Source organism: Sceloporus occidentalis, unplaced genomic scaffold (genome assembly GCF_023333645.1).
Source record: "Sceloporus occidentalis isolate IW3139 unplaced genomic scaffold, rSceOcc1.0.p SCAF_4, whole genome shotgun sequence".
NCBI lineage: Eukaryota > Metazoa > Chordata > Lepidosauria > Squamata > Phrynosomatidae > Sceloporus > Sceloporus occidentalis.
The window spans coordinates 97915616-97926730 of NW_028316984.1; the positions used below are offsets into that span (position 1 = coordinate 97915616).

Consider the following 11115-nt stretch of genomic DNA (forward strand, 5'->3'; position numbering starts at 1 on the left):
TTTTAAAAAAATTACTGAACAGATTTATGGCGTCTCAGAAGACCTGAAATCTCAGATATGTACACATAATTGCTGCTTCTGTCTGAAATATGTTAAAACTGACAGCAGACTATTCAAATTAAACACTTATTTTTTAAAAATCTGTTAAACATTACACAATATTTTTAGCCTGCATTGTGTTGTAGCAAGTTAATACAATAGATTTTGACAGACTATACAAATAGCCTTGGGATGGAAAAGAGAATAATTTATATTGACTGTCCCACTTAACGTTTTAAAAAGTACAAATACTGAAAAATTCATGTAATTTTGTTCTGTAGGCCATGGCTAGACAAAGTGGAACCCATGGATCACATAAAGCCCTATCAGGGACCCAAGGGCAACTTGCAGCCCTCCCAATTCAGCCTTCAAATGTTTCTGTATTAAGCATTTAAAAATCATTTTTGTCCTTTTGAGTAAAAACACCTATCTCATGCCCTGTAGGGGTGATAAGTGCCATCTGTCCCACTTTTTTTGAGTGGGGGGGTAATATGTTTTGGCCTCAAAACACAAAAGGCACCCCAGTCTGATCTTGGAAGCCAAACAGGGTTAGCCCTGGTTAGTACTTTGATGGGAGACGGCCAATGAATACCAAGTGCTGTAGGCTATATTTCAGAGGAAGGAACTGGCAAAACCACCTCTATGGACTCCTTGCCTAAGAAATCCTTAAGCAGAGACACACATTTATCTTCAGTGGGAAACATTTTGAGGAGTAATGTACAGTACTCAATATTCAGAGTATCTAAGCATAAGATTAGGGGCTTAATCAATTTAATCTGCCAGTCTTTAAACTCAGCTGAAGAAAGGTGTGGGGCAGTGGGAGATGCAACAACTGAAACCACACCACAGTAAAGGGAGTTAAACCTTTTAGTATTAGCAGGAAAATGGACCTGTTTCCTCAGGAACAGGAAAAATAACTGGATGTTTTTCTTAAGCTAACCTTCTTCAGGAGAATTTCACTCCTTGACGTAATACTCTTAAGCAAACAAAAAACTGGATATATGGCTGTCCCCAAGTTCTTCTGATTAAGGCCGAAAGAGCTTCACTCAAGATTGCTTCAATGCCAAGGCTTATTTCACATCAGTTGGAACAGAGGAGTGTACTTGTTTAGGATGTTTGTCTCATACACAGTGATTAAACTCGATTATGATGATTACTTAAACTCAATTATTATTATCTGTAAATATTTCATCTAACAGAATTCTTCTAACTCGAACCATGTAAGTGTAACACACTCCCTTGGAGAGCAAGGGAATCTCCTCCTACAGATGGATGGCCATTTGTCAGGAGTGCTTTGATTGTGAGTTCCTGCACGGCAGATTGGGGTTGGATTGGCTGGCCCTTGTGGTCTCCATCGGGTCTATGATCCCATAGGTATGAATCCATTTATGCTCCTGAGCCTGTAAAATGTCAGGCTACGCGTAGCAATGCCAGACCACAAGGGCTTCCCTTACAGAGCTGCAAAGGCACAGGCAGCAGCCCAGCAATGACAGGTAAGTGTGTGTTTTGGGCCTTGGCGACACTGCGTGTCTGTGAGAAGATTTTGACACAGAGAGCGGTCCTTTGTGTGTCTGTTCCTTCAAGTTGCCTGTTCAACTTCTGGCGCCCTCACAGGATCTCCTGCCCATGGACTTCACAGGGGTTTCTGAGGCACCACACGTATCGTCCTTCAACTCAAGCTGATCTATGGCGGCCCCACAAAGCGCAGCTATGAATGGGCCACCAACTCACCCGTCAACTTATGGCAATCTGATGAGTTTAAAAGTGTTTTCTTAGTCAAGGAACACTGAGAGGTGATTCTGCCAGCCCCTGCCTGCGAAGTATAGCCTACAGCACCCGGTGTCCGTCAGCAGTCTCCCATCCAAGGAGTCAGGGCTGTTCGCCAGTGGGAGTGTAGTGGAGTCCCCCTCCTTGGAGGTCTCTAGACAGAGGCTGGCTGGCCATCTGCCATTGGGGATGCTGTGATCGGGAGCTCCTGCATGGCAGAAGGGGCTGGGCTGGGTGGCCTTGGGCCCTCTCTTCCAACTCGGCCATTCTACGGCTGCATACGAACCAGGGCTGACCCTGCTTGGCTCCCAAGATCAGATCATAGTAACAGCAGTATTGACTCCTCACCCGCCTTTCCCGGGAGAGCGAAGCGGGCGCAGCAACAGACCCAGAGGCAGGGACCTTCTGCCTTCAGGCGCTCCCTCCCTCCCTCGCTCGCTCGCAGGCCCTCTTCTTCCCACTCCTTCTCGAGGCTCTTCCCAGAACAGTTGAGAGGCAGCCGAGAGGAGAGGGCCACGCGGGGGAAGAAGAAGGAGGCAAAGGAGGCCCGAAGGAAGGGGAAACGCCCCGAGGAGGGGATGGCGGCCTCGGCGTCGCTCCTCCCTTCCGCCTGGGCCCTCCTCCTCCTCCTCCTCCTGTGCGGCGAAGGGCCGCTCCTTAAAATGGTGCCCGTGCCTGGACGCCGCACCCGCCCCGCGCCACTCAGCCGGCCTCCCCTCGGCCGGGGCCGGAAGACCCCGCTCCCGCTGCCGCTCCGCCGCCGCCGCCGCCGCTCACCTGGCCGGGCCTTGGCGTCGCCTCACGGCCGCAGCACCGCCAGCGCCCAGGCTCTAGTTCTGAGCCTCTCTCACAGGCTCAGCAACGCCGCTTCCCATTGGCTGCCGCGGCTTCCCCACCGTCCAGTAAGGCGAGCCCCGATTGGTCCGGAGTCAGCCGCGGCCGCCGCTCCGCACGCGGCGCATGTTGACTTTCCGGCAGGGAAGGGATTATGATGAGCCAATCGCTGCGTCAGGAGGGACGGGGGGGGGGGTTGTGTCTACTGCGCATGCGCGGGAACTGGTCCAAGCGCGAAAGGCTAAGGCGCCAGGAGGGGCCCACCGGGAGTGACGTCACGCGGACGGCGGTTGGGACGCCGGTCCCCACAACAGACTCCGACTCCCAGAATTCCATAGCCTTCAGCCAAGACGCAGTTAAAGAGGTGCCAACCCGGTTATTTCTCCAGTATGGATCCAGCACTGTAGAAATAACTGTCCTGGCTCAGTGCTAGGGGATTCTGGGAACTGTAGTTTTGTGAGACATTGAGCCTTCTCTGAGTGTTCTGGTGCCACAATAAACTACAATTCCCAGGATTCCCTAGCACTGATCCCAGGCAGTTAAAGAGGTCCCATGATGGATGATTACTGCGACCTCTTTGAGCCCTTAGGCTGCCCCTGCACTGCAGAAATAACCCAGTTTGACACCGCTTTAGCAGCCCTTGCTTTTGTGGCCAAAAATAGTTTTGTGAGACATTTAGCCTTCTCTGTCAGAGAACTCTCTGGCCAGAGCAAACTCCATTTCCCAGAATTCCATAGCATTGACCCAGTTAAAAGTAATGTCAAACCAGACTGTGTCTGCAGTGCTGATGCAGCCTTAGTAATGTTAAGGATCCTACATTTTTTGACTTGCTATGTCATTGTGGTGTTTCAGTTGTGTTTAAAAAGCACACAGTTGTTGTTTTTTAAAACATCTTTTGTGAGCTGCCTTGGGTCCAGTTAAGTAAATAAAATAAATGCAGATGCATTTTCTGGGGTTATGGCCCCAAACCCCAAGAAAGCAAGGTTTTTCTTTTTACAAAACACCCTTTTTTTAACTTGTGGGAAGTGACCATAGACTGATGCTGGAGGACCTACCAATGCCTAGAGAAGTGTTCTCTGTCGTAGTCTTTACGTCCTCCGGTGCAACTCTGTGGTCAACCTCTGCCAGAATTGCGCCGGAGGACCTACAGGGAATATATTATATCCACAAATAATCAAATATGCAAAAATCAAAGCTGGAAATGTAAAGGACCAACTGGAAATATAACTAAATAGTCATACTTGGAAGGGAGGCACCTAAGGAATACCATGTACTGTAGGCTATATTTCAGAGGAAGGCGCTTGCAAACCTATCTCTGAGTATTCCTTGCCTAAGAAAACCCTATGAAACAAATGGAGCCTCTGGAAGTTGACAGGCATCTTGAAGGAACACACACACACACCTGAAATCATAGAAGAAATAGCAAAGTGTTATTTCAGTAAGCCAAGAGGCAACAAATTATGTAAAAGTGGGCAGCAATCTGTCCATGAAAGCTTGTCCTGAATAAAACCAGTTAAGTCACTGTCTTGATTTGGAAAGAATTTATTTGCAAATTATGGTGGAAAATAAGTATTTGGTCACCGACAAACAAGCAAGATTTCTGGCTGTCACAGACCTGTAACTTCTTCTTTAAGAGGCTCCTGTGTCCTCCACTCATTACCTGTATTAATGGCACCTGTTTGAACCCATTATCAGTATAAAAGACACCTGTCCACAACCTCAAACAGTTACACTCCAAACTCCACTATGGTGAAGACCAAAGAGCTGTCAAAGGACACCAGAAACAAAATGGTAGACCTACACCAGGCTGGGAAGACTGAATCTGCAATAGGCAAGCAGCTTGGTGTGAAGAAATCAACTGTGGGAGCAATGGTTAGAAAATGGAAGACATACAAGACCAATGATAATCGCCCTTGATCTGTGCTTCATGTGAAATAAGTGCTGTATATATTTTGGATAGTTGGCCATTTCAGCCTTTTAAAGTTACGGTTCTAGGCAGTCTGCCAATGTATTGTTTACACTGAAATATGAATTTTAGGCAAATAGCCAGTTTTACAATTCTGAGGAAATACGGTCAGGAAGGAAATCTAAGACAAATAGATTTTGTTAAAATAAACTATAAAGAAATCTATTAAAAGGAGTCCATAGAAAATATTAAGGATGAGTTTCTATAGGCAGGAGCCACATAAGTATAGCCATAACACAGGGAGCTCTTTATAAGGCAAGAAATCTATACCCAAAGAATAACAGGTATTCAAGGAATAAAAGCCATAGAAAAGGTAAGGAAAAAAGACTACTACAGAACCGGTGTCAGGACCCATTTACACAACATGTACAGTGATAGGTCTATTATTTCATTTTAACTGCTAGGGTTCCATCCTATTGGATTTGTAGTTTGGCCGGAGGCACTAGAGCTCTCCAACAGAGAATACTAAAAGTCCCTTCCTAAACTACCAATCCTAGGATTCCAAGGGATGTATCAATGACAGTTAAAGTGGTATCAAAGTTTTGTAATTGTGTGGTATAAAAGGGCCCCAGAGTTTCATAAGAAAATAGAGATTACAAAATGTATATTTTAAAAAAAAACAGCAATCAGGTGCACTTGCTTTGCAAACCAGGCTCTGACACACCTTTTTGCAGTGTTGAAATGCTGAGCAGCCAACCAGACAACCACAGATGAATAAGAGATTTTATACCTGTTGGAGTAGAATTAAGAAATGGAGTAGAGTTAAGAAACAGAGTTAAGACTTCCCAGTATATTACACATGAGAAGGTGCTGAAAAGTTCTTGGCCCGACCCACTTCCTGAAATCTAAGCCTAATTTTGTTACTATAGCTTGAAAAGGTGTTATTTTGTGTTGTAACTTGCCAGTTTGCAGGACTGAACTTCTAATTTCTTAATATCTGAAATCATTGATAGAAATATGTCAACTAAACATGTGGAAATTTCAAATACTGAACTCCAGGAGATTTTGAAGTTCCTGTTCCTGCAGAAGAAAATGCCAAAGGAAATCCATGCAAACACTGAATTAAAAGTGCCCATCGTATTCAACTGTGAAGAAGTGATGTGCCAACTTTCAGTGTGGAGATTTTGAGACCAAACATGGAACAGGATATCTGCAAGTGTCTCCTGTATCAACTGTCCTCTTTCTCTTAAGGACATGAGTAATGAGCACCTTCCTTGACTGATTTAAAAAAAGAGAGTAGAATGGAATGTGTCCATGGAGTACCCAGAACTCTATGGCCCAGTATCTTATGTATGCATTATAAGCAAGCAGAGAAAAGCAAGGATACCTCGGCCGAGATGATGTCCATACAGGGTAAAGGTAAAGTTTTCCCCTTGACAAGATTGTCTAGTTATATTCAACTATAAGGGGTTGTGCTCATCTGCATTACTAAGCTGAGGGAGCCAGCATTATCAAAGACAACTCCGTTGGTCATGTGGCCAGCATGACTGCATGGCATGCTGTTACCTTCCTACCAAAGTGATACCTATTTAACTACTTGCACTTTTCCATGCTAAGAACTGTTTGTGTTACCCCGAGACTAGACTCCCCAATCTCCCCTCATATTTAATATCAAGTTAATATTAAAAGGGATGCAGGGTTGAGTGACTTAGGAATGACCCTATTGTGAAAGCCTGACCACTTTACACTTGGAAAACCAGTTAGCACTGTCAAGGGAGCAAGGAAGGTACCCACCATGACAAGAGCTCTGGAGGCATCAGTATAATCCCTTTCGTCTTTAGAGGGAGACAATGGATCATGGCCAAGGAAGAGCTAGTCTAGTTTACAAGCAGACAGGGATGTCGTCAATTTGCCTCTCGCCCACTTGCCTCAGCAGTGATTAAGGCTTCTCCATTCCAGACTTTTGTTGATTTGAACCATGATCCGCAGTCGGTAACATATCTCTATTAGCAAGGCTTCAATCTAATAATAATAATAGGATTTATTTATATGCCGCCCAATCACTGGGAATCCGGGCGGCTTACAACAGAGGGGATAATAGACAGTACCCTGCCCTCAGGCTTACAATCTAAAAAGACACGATACAAAAGGAGAAGGGAATGGTGGGGGGGGGGAGAGGATAAGGTCCATCATTCTTCTCTCCCTCTGAGGCCTGGACCAAGGCAGATGTATCTATCCACCTCTACCACCTTTGTTTCTTAGTTCTTGTGAGTGTGTGTGAATGCGTGTGTTGATTATTTCCGTAATAAAAATAAAGAAATATATTTGGATTTGCTTCTGGAGTTCTGCGTGTTTGGAGCCAGTATAAACAGGGTTGGTCCCAAGGCTGATGTTGCTCTGGCCAAAACATTATTTCATCTGAGCTATTAAATAGCCACTACAGTTATTTTGTGGGAGCCTTTCTGGGACCCTAGCAATTTGGAAAACACTAGGTTGGCAGAAACTGGGACTAGTAATGGGAGCTCATTCTGTCATCATCATCATCATCATCATCATCATCATCATCATAATTTTATTTGTATACCACTTTTCTGTCTGATCAAAGCGGTTCACAATACAGTACAATATTTATTTATTTATTTATTTATTTATTTAGGTATTTATATCTCACCCTTCAGCCCTAATGGCTTTCAGGGCAGCTTACAATTATTGTTTTTAATCAGACAGTTCCCTGCCCTCAGGCTTACAATCTAAAAGACACGAAACAAAAGGAGAAGGGAATGGTGGAGGGAAAGGGGATGAGGTCCAGTGGTTCTTCTCTTCCTCTGAGGCCTGGACCAAGGCAGATGGATTGGAGGGAGGGCTCTTCCTTCTTCAATACAGTGCAATACAAGACAGTACAATAATCAAGCAATACAATATATCAACAGTTACATCAACAATATTACACAATTCAATAAAAATCTCATAGCAAATACAAATCAATTTAAAAACATTCGGTTGTGGTTGTATATCCGGATCTTAATTAGGGTACGCTATCTCTAAAGAGAATCAGGTGGGTATGCTTTCTGAAAAAGATGTGTTTTCAAAGCCTTCTTGAAGGCTTCCAGCGTGGAACACAGCCAGATCTTTTCAGGGAGAGCATTCCAATGAGCAGGAGCTGTCGCCGTGTAGGCTCTCTGATAAGTTTTTACTAATTTTACCCTGGGGTATTCAAGCAAATATGTCCCAGATGTTCTGAGGGTGTGGGGGGGGGATTATGTAGGGAGAGGCGCTCCCTCAAGTAACTCGGGCCCAAGCCATGTAGGGCTTTCAAGGTAATGACCAACACCTTGTATTGCGCCCGGAAGCTAATAGGCAGCCAGTGGAGAGATTTTAATATAGGTGTTATATGGTCCGATCTTCAGGTACCCATGACCAATCTGGCTGCAGCGTTCTGGATTAACTGAAGCTTCCGAACCTGGTACAAAGGTAGCCCCATGTAGAGCGCATTACAGAAATCCAAACGAGAGGTTACCAGTGCATGTACTACAGTTTCAAGGTCCTTTCGATCCAGACAGGGACGCAGCAGGAGTATCAGCCGAAGCTGGTACCAAGCACTCCTGGCCATCGCATCTACTTGAGATGATAATTGTAGAGATGAGTCCAGGAGTACTCCCAAACTGCGAACTTTATCCTTTAGGGGGAGCTTAACCCCATCAAGGATAGGGTGACAAATTTCCCTATCTGGATTAGAGGTACCTACCATGAGTACCTCTGTTTTCTCTGGATTCAGCTTGAGTTTGTTTTTCCTCATCCAGCCCATTACTGACTCCAGACAGGGGTCCAGAGGGGAGGTGCTGTCCTTAGTCACTGTATCAGTCGGAGGCATGGAGAGATAGATCTGGGTGTCATCAGCGTACTGATAACACCGAGCTCCATGCTTCCAGATGATCTCTCCCAGCGGCTTCATGTAAATATTAAATAGCATGGGGGATAGAATGGCGCCCTGCAGAACGCCAGATGTCAGCTCCCTTTTACAAGAGCAGCTATCCCCCAGCCTCACTGACTGGAACCTTCCCGAGAGGTAGGACCAGAACCACTGGAGCGCAGTGCCCCCGATACCCAACTCTCCCAGGCGTTCCAGAAGGATACCATGGTCGATGGTATCGAAGGCCGCTGAGATGTCTAAGAGCACCAACAGGGTCACATTTCCCATCAATGCTCAGACGGACATCATTGACTAAGGCGACCATCGAAGTCTCGACTCTGTGTCCCGCCCTGAAGCCAGTTTGAAATGGGTCTAGATAATCAGTTTCATCCAAGACTGCTTGGAGCTGAAAGGCGACTGCCCTCTCGATCACCTTGCCCATGTGGTGCTTGGGCCTCAAACTGCCGATCTACTGACCTTGTGATCGTCAAGGGTCAGTGTTTTAACCACTATGTCACCACATTGCTGCCCCTAAAGGGTGCCTAAAGTAATGAAATTAATGTATTTCAAAAAGTAAATTGTAAAGCATCCCAGACTATCTAAATGGCTCATTCCCTGGTCCTGTTATAGACCAAGCTGCAGACTGGCATATACAAGCCTCAGACCACTATGTACTTACAAGTGAAATGCCCACCATAACTGGGAATGCACACAAAGTAGTTGTGGAGGTACTTGCTCACCTGTGTGGTTCCCATTCATTTATTGGCCTCATTTGCTAAACACAATGTATAGACCTTAAAGGTTGAATCCTAGGCATGCAAATAGTTCTGTCATGTGAGTAGGGATGGATGTGGAAATGATTGATGATATCACAAAGCTGCTGATGACTAAAGCTGAGGAAACCAAAATACCATCTTATGGAGACCATGAGAAAATGTCTTGGTGGAAAGGGCTGCTATAAAAGTGATTTTAGGCAGGGAGCTCAAGACAGCAGCAGTCATTAAGGAAGCCATACTTAAAGGTATGATTTGATGCACAATCCATGTATGCTGGTAGTTGAGCCAGCAAGTATTAGCCATATGCACACATGAACTGTATCCTCAACATGATGCGACTCAAACGAAGCAAGTTAGTTTTCACTGAACTGAAGGCTGCTTGATGACCTCAACTAACCTATATAGCTGCTTGGGTCAATGCCAATTTGTACGATGAGCTGGATCAAGCCGTAAAGCGCATCAGGGAGAAAGCTCAGTTGAACCTTTCTCTCCAGTACAAAAGAGAGAGACTTGCATGTGAGGGTGTTAAAAAGGACTTACTAACTCAGTTTATTAACATGCATACATTTAGTCCTTGTCAGATAGTGCCCGAGGAAGGCAGTACAAATACTTCCTGCATGGAACATATTAGGCTATTTTTAAGGACAAAAGGGTTTAAAATATGTTTAGATGTAATGGTTTCTATAAAGTGTTCCCTGTATTTGTTAACATATCTGCCAGCATTATAATTTTAAATACCCAGGGACTATTCCAACATGTAACCCCACTTACACCCTGAAATGACAGTCCAACAAAAAACTTTACTACTAGAGTGGACAAACCATACAAACTGACCCTCTATCAGCATCTCTGACTGACAATAGTTTAAAAGTTCTGCTTTCACTCTGTTCCATGATCTAGAAATCCTTAAATGTGGGAAATCCCAAATGTTATTTTTTCACAATTTAGCATTTTTGCTAAAGACACAAGCAAATCTGAGAAATGTTTTCTCTCAATACTGATTGGATGCATTCAAAAATACTGAATGATAGTTTTAAATGTCTTTTTCTTACCACTGTCATTTTTGTGTAGAAGGGGAATTCTGAACTTGGAAAAAAAGTTTCCTTGCAGTGCAACATAAGTAAAGACATACCTCACAAAATGAATATTCAACTTCTTCTTGAAATGTAAGTCACTTAACTACAATAAAACCCGAGTGACAAATTGATTGTCAGCAAAAGGACTGTACAGTGCATAGTATCAATGACAACCTCAGTATTTATATGTTTAGTTTTTTAAATCTGTTTAAATTGTGCGCTTACAAAGCTGCTGGCAACAGACAGTATTTTACTAGACAGCAAATGCTATACATTCAGCTGCTGATTGGTGGAGCAAAGCTAAGCCCATTGCCTGCAATAGTAAAGTGAAAATGTCTCCTTCTACACTATTTTTGTATCTATGAAAATAGTTATCATGGTACCATCTCTGAGAATGTCATAACACACCAGCAGCAGACAATATAGGTGCACTGCCTGACTGGGGTTAGGAAGAACATTTGAATGCTACATACTGGTTTTGATCTCTGAACAACTTAATTTCTACTTGCACTGTTCAGAGTCAGCACCAGCAAGTTACCATGAACAATGCATCACTAGAGTGGAGGAAACACGAACAGGACTGATATGATCTGAAGGATACATCAACAGTTTCACCAAGGGCTAGCAAAATTACTTCTCATTTCAGATTGTTGGCATATTTCCATGGAACTTGCAGCAGCCCTGGTCATGTTTCCAGTTGTTCTACAAAGCACTACAAAAGGCAATAACATCGCTCACATCAGATCTCTTTGCTCTTCCTCCAATGTGATATATTCCATCCAATGCCAGCAGCATTATCTAAATTAG

At 44.2% G+C, this 11115-nt stretch overlaps 1 protein-coding gene across 3 annotated transcripts in view; it reads right to left on the reverse strand.

Moving 5' to 3' along the window:
* NAP1L4 (nucleosome assembly protein 1 like 4) overlaps positions 1-2769 on the reverse strand; it is a 49987-nt gene extending 47218 nt beyond the window's left edge. For 2 of the 3 annotated variants that reach the window (XM_089521008.1, XM_089521010.1), the window contains exon 1: positions 2584-2769. The gene's annotated coding sequence lies outside the window, so the exon portion shown is untranslated. Of the gene's footprint in view, positions 1-2154; positions 2240-2583 lie in introns of those variants that run through there. The other variant, XM_089521009.1, reaches the window with a different exon arrangement.
* Positions 2770-11115: the final 8346 nt, after the last annotated feature.